Source organism: Mauremys mutica, chromosome 7, assembly GCF_020497125.1.
Source record: "Mauremys mutica isolate MM-2020 ecotype Southern chromosome 7, ASM2049712v1, whole genome shotgun sequence".
NCBI lineage: Eukaryota > Metazoa > Chordata > Testudines > Geoemydidae > Mauremys > Mauremys mutica.
The window spans coordinates 45,595,148-45,601,147 of NC_059078.1; positions in this window are offsets into that span (position 1 = coordinate 45,595,148).

The window sequence follows — 6,000 nt, forward strand, 5'->3', positions numbered from 1 at the left end:
CAGTACAAGCAGGCACAGCTCCAGCTCTCCCAGAACCATTGCTAGAAAGGGATACATAAAACTCCATTCCCAAAGACTGTTCTAGGGGAGTAGGGGGAAAGCGTTCAGAACCATTCCAAGCAAGTGACCCGGTCACAGCATTGCTACTCTGGTCAGGGACATTGGTGCAGATCTCACTAGCTTTCACTTTCCCTCTGGATCCAGGAAATCCCCCAGGCTGGCTTCTCTCTCTTCTCCTCTCCTTTCCACCTCCTAATCCCATTCTCTTTTTTCCACTGTGGGAATCCTTCGAAAACACAGCGTTCCCTCGGGGAAGCCAGGTCTGCGTCTCTAGCAGCAATCCCCCACTTCCCCCCCCTTTCTAGCCTAACGTGTTTTATAGATAAAATTACTAGATTAAATCAAATTTATTGATCTCATAGATTAGCTACTATACGCGCACATATCAACCACAACTTAGCCACTACGTTTACTCTTTTTAAACAAAAACTGCCCCTCCTCCCTCGAGATGAGAGAAACAAAGAGGGAGAAACTTAACATGCTCTCTCAGCAGTTCCTTTCCTTATTCACAGAGGGGATTCTTCTACCCAGGTTCCCAGCTGTACAAATAACTAATGGCTTTACCCCAGCTCCCTGCGCTGGTCAGACTCCTCGGATGGTTTCAGTATTTCAACAAACAGCGTGCATCAAGACTAATTCCCCACTCTGGCACTTCAAGTGCAGAAGGTGGGGGCCCGCAAGGATTCTAAAAATTTATACTGGGCCACTCCAGTGTTGTATTAAACTCCCAAGGTTGCAGCTTTTCTCTGACCTTGGATTGGTAGATGCTGCCACCACCCAAGTGCAGAACCCCTTTGAGAGCCCAGGAAGGTGCACTTGGGAATTCCTCCCTGGGGGGTACTCTCAAGCTCTTTCACCCCCGCCCCAGGGAAGAACTAAGAAAAAAAAAGGAAATCAGCTGTTTCCACCAGCTAATTAAACATTTGCACAAACCTCTTAAGACACAAAAATCCAATTCTGTTCTTAAAAAAGGTAAATGTTATTAATTTTTAAAAAAAGTAAGAAAATACACCTAGGAACTCAGGCTATTGCTAGATTTTAAAAGAGCAACTACAAGGACTAATCACCAAGAATAGCTTTCTTGAGGTCCAGCTTAAAGGTTACAAGCAAAACAAAAGCACCTGGGGTTAGCATAGAGGAATCTAGACATTTCCTGATCTACTTACATATCTGGGGTTTTAAATGAGTAGTTTCTAGGTATGATACTGAAGATTTTTTCATACCTGGCCCAAGCTTCTTACAGCAGAACTGCTGAGCTGTCCACCTCTTCCCGGGAGAACAGACAGACAAACAAAAGGGGAGTCTTTTTTCAGTTTTAAAAAGTTCTAGCCTTCCCATTGGCTCTTTTGGCCAGGTGCTGCCTCATTTCCTTTTACCTGTGCATCGCAGTGAGACTTTTAACCCTTTGCAGGTAGAGCAATTAGAGAACAGCTACTAAGAGGGATTTTATAGCTACTGTCTGGCTGGGTGTCCATAAAAGAGAGCTACCCGCCCCCACCTTCATTTATCACAGCGGGCTGGCTGAGAAATGTTGCAGCAACACTACATCCAGTCACCCGGTCCTGGGCTAGCATGTGGTGGGAATGTCACCCTTTGGAGCATCTAGTATTACGTTCTAGGGCAATCCATTTGGCTGATGCACAGAGCACTATTGATGGGCCATGGCTACAGATGCCACTCATTCTTCAAAAGGAAGGAAGGGTTTTTCTGTACTCAGCATCTGGTTTATCGTCCCATCAAGTGTGTTTGGGTCTCAGCACTCCACTGATTGTTCCTTTTTAAGATCTAGTGATCTTATAAATAATAGACTAAAAAAAAACAACAGACAACATACAAGTCAATCTCTCCCCCGGGAAACATTAAACAGGATCTTAAAAAAGGCTTGTGGGGGGAGTGTGGGGGAGAAATCTATCTTTAAGCAAAAGATCAAATGGCATTAAAGCTATTCCTGTAACCGGCTGCTTTAATCAGCTCAACCGTGTTTTGATACAACAATATTTGAACAGGACACCTTTGGGATCTTTAGTCCCTGAATTCTCTGTATTTCACTGCTGCATTCCTCAGACTTCTACATTAAGTTGCAGCGAGTTCACTGGGGTTTAATCCCAGTTTCCCATTGAAGGCGAACACCTCTTACAAACACTAAATATCACAATTCCACTGACTGCAATTGTAACATTCTCAGCTCCTCTAGCCTCCTGCTAGCCATTCTGCTGGACATCATCTCCCTTGGTCCTTGCATCTGAACTCCTCTTGCCAGCTTTCCCTATTGACTTATCCCCTCGGTGCAGGGATTTTGTTTTGGAGGATCACATTCAGCCTGTGCCCTGCCCAGTGTTGAGTGTAACAGGTAAGACATCTTGTTGTCAGTACTCAGCAAGCTGGAAGCAGCCTGGACCAGGAATCCAGATTTCTTTTCAGTATGGAAAGGCAGCGTGGTTTAGTGGACAGGACTGATGGGAAGCCAGGAGACCAATGACAATGACCTGCTAGGTGACCTTGAACAGGTCACTTCCCTTCTCTGTGCCTGTTTTTCCCTCACCTTCTGTCCGCTTACGCAGTAAGCATTTGGGGCAGGGACGGTGTTACTGTATGCATGTACACACCTGGCACAGCAGGGCTGCGATCTCAAATGGGGCATCTGACTGCCTGGCAAACAAAACAATTATGGCCTTTTAAAGTGGCACTGCAGAACTGAGGTGGGTGTTAGGTCTAGGCAGAGAGACCAATACAATATCTTGCTATTCCAAACTCCTCCGTAAGCAGGACGGCCTTCTAGGGCCTAAACTCAAGACCAGACGTTTTCATGACCAGCTGCGGTAACTGCATTTAAACCCAAGCAGTGTCCCAGGAAGAAGATCGCTTCCCAAAGTGACCCAATACAGCGACCAAGCAAGCTGCACGGGGAACAGCTAGTTACTCTCCCATGGCAGAAGAGCAGTGTTGTGTCTATGAATTGTGTCCTTTCCTCTTCACCCTCAAGTGAATGAGAAAGCATTGAAAGGTGGGGCAAAGGGACACATCTCCCTCTTTAATTCAGAACGTGATGAATTCCTGCTCCTCCACCCAATTTTACATTAGCACCATATGGAGTAGAAGATCCAGTCCCTTTGGGTGGACATTTATTGGCATTCGGGCAATCAACATTGCCTAAACCCCAGGAATTTCGTGGGTCCTCTACACCCCCGTGGTATATGCTGGTATCACCTAGTGTATCGGGAGAACGCTCTACCACATCAGATTTTAGTGGACTAAGGGATGTCCTGCATCAGTGTGGAGACGCTTTGAATGTAAGCCATAGACATTTCATGGAAAGTTATCCTAGATACCCAGGATTATCTCCAGTGGAGAGTTTTGATGGTTCAGATGAGGAAAATGTGAATCCAGGTAGAAGGAATCAAGGAATAGAAATTGTGGATTTAAGCTCAGATGAAAGCTCAGATTCAGATCCAAAAGAAGGAACTGCAGGTTCCAATTCTGATTGTCCTGTAGCAGTTGTTACAGATATTAAAACCTTAGACCTGGTAGCTAAGCAAGTAGGAATGATGGAGGATTCTTCAGTTGCTATGCATGCACAACGTGTGCAGGAGACAGCAAAAGTGTTTGGCTTACCAAGGGAAGATTGGGTTAAAATCTTACAACTCACAGTGAATCGTGCATTGTGGAGTACTTTGCCACTTAAGTTTAGGGTAGGAGAGAAAACTTTTGAAGAGACAGTAGCCCTATTGGAACATAATCAGCACCCAGGGCAAGCTGGAGTAGCAATTCTGTCTAACTTAAAGCAGAAACCTAATGAAACTCCACATCAGTTTCATTTACGGTTAAGTGCAGCTTGGCGGAGTCATATCAAAGAAGAAACAGATGAACTGCCATACATCAGTTTGTTAGTTAATAATTCAATTCCTCAGTTAAGAGAAATGGTTAATATGCATATCACTGATTATATTTCTTTAAAAAGAAAATTAGCCTTATTGGCTAAAGCATATGCACAGGGAGGCTCTAAATTAGGTCGGCATGGAGCCCCGGTTGCAGTACTTCAGGAACCACAAACTAATCCTACGGTAAGGATTGAGGGACCTCGACCTCAGCCAGGATTAGGACGAGGAGTTCCTAAATTCCCTAAGTATCAACGTTGGCAAAATGACCCTAACCCACGTAATAACCCTGGACCTTCGAGTGGCCAGGCCCCTCGACAGGGTTATGCGTTTGGATCCTATGCAGGAGCCCGGGATCGTGTTCCTTTCTTTTCAGATGCTGCACAGAACAGTTCACGTCTGCAGAGACCTAAATCACCGCCTTTGCACAAAACTGAGGACTCAGTTGTGAAAATGTTTAGAACAGTGCAACAGACGCTTGAAGCTCAACGACGGGATATCCGAGAACTTCATGCCCATGTGAATGAGCTGATGATGATGGAAGGCCAAGGCTCAGCAACCTTGAACCGTCCAGTGGCCTCCGTTGATCCATCCCCTTTTCCCCAGTGGACAGCCACTCCTCCAGAATTGGCTGCCTCTGAGGAGATAGAGGAGGAACCCCTAGATTATCTGACAGCATATGCTGCATGACTGCAAACAACCCCAAGTGTAGTCATAACCCCTTTAGGCAGAGATACAAGTGGAAGACCCACAATATCTGCAGTGATAGAGGGACTAGACAGGAATCTCATTATAGATACTGGAGCAGCAATCAGTATTCTCCATGTCGAGGATCCTAGATCCTCTCCTCTATCATCAGGATGTACCAAGACACTTGCAACTTTTGCAAGTAATCAGGTTACTACCACACTTTCTATACCCCTTGAAGTACAAATAGGTCACCTAAGAAAGAATCATACTTTTGCATTAATGAAGTTAGCAGACCCAAAGAATTCCTTATTGGGAACTGATTTCTTATACAAACAAGGATGTGTTTTTGATTTGTGTAACCAATTATTGTGTCTTTCAGTAGAACAGGAAAAGGATGACTCTCCAGTAGTCATACCTGAGTGTGGCATGGTATCTCCAGTGGAGGACTTTGAACCTGAAGGGTATGATTTGGACAAAATAGTGGCTAAACATGCAGACCAACCTGAGTTACAGGCATTACTGTACAAACATGCAGATGCCTTTGCTAAACACAAACATGACTGTGGATGCATGGCCGTCACTATTGTTGTGGAAGGAGAAATTTCAGCCCAAAAACAGTATCCTTACCCAGAACAAGCAAATCCATACATAGAGAAGACTATTAAGTCTTTGCTGACACAGGGAGTACTACGAAAATGTACTTCCACTGCAAATTCACCCATTTGGCCTGTTAAGAAACCGGATGGTTCGTGGCGTCTCACAATAGACTACAGACGCCTAAACCAGGTCACACCAACTATATTGGTACAACCCAATATACCAGATCTGAAAGATCCTTTGACTCTATCCTGGGATTCACAACAGAACCCAATGGCAATAATGAGATTCTTACACTGCCAACGCTTGGCCCCAGTGATCTCCCAAAGCTCTCCGTTGAGTCAGCTGTTTACAGCAGGATAACAGCTTGGATCGGTTGGTGTCCTCCACCTTCTCTCCCTAACTCCTGGAAAGTGTCCATATTTAATGAGATGTGGACATTTACTGCTGCCTTTACTAAACGTGTTTTTTTTTTTAAATCTAGCGACAGATACCAACAGCTGAAGTAACAAAACTCTTTCTCCAGGGCAAAGAACAGAGTCTCCTGAACCAAGCCCAACCTTGTGGCAAGATTGTACAGTACAACCTTGCATCTTGAGGGGTGAGGAAGGAATTCAGGAGTGAAAGCCAACTTGATGTCTCTGCAGTTAGCACGTGGCACCTGGCTACACTGATAATGCACTACACAAGTTAACACAGGCAACACCTTGTCCTATTACTGCCTCACCTACATACAGTGTATGACTTCACAGAAAGGTGGGAAGTAGTGACCTTGTCC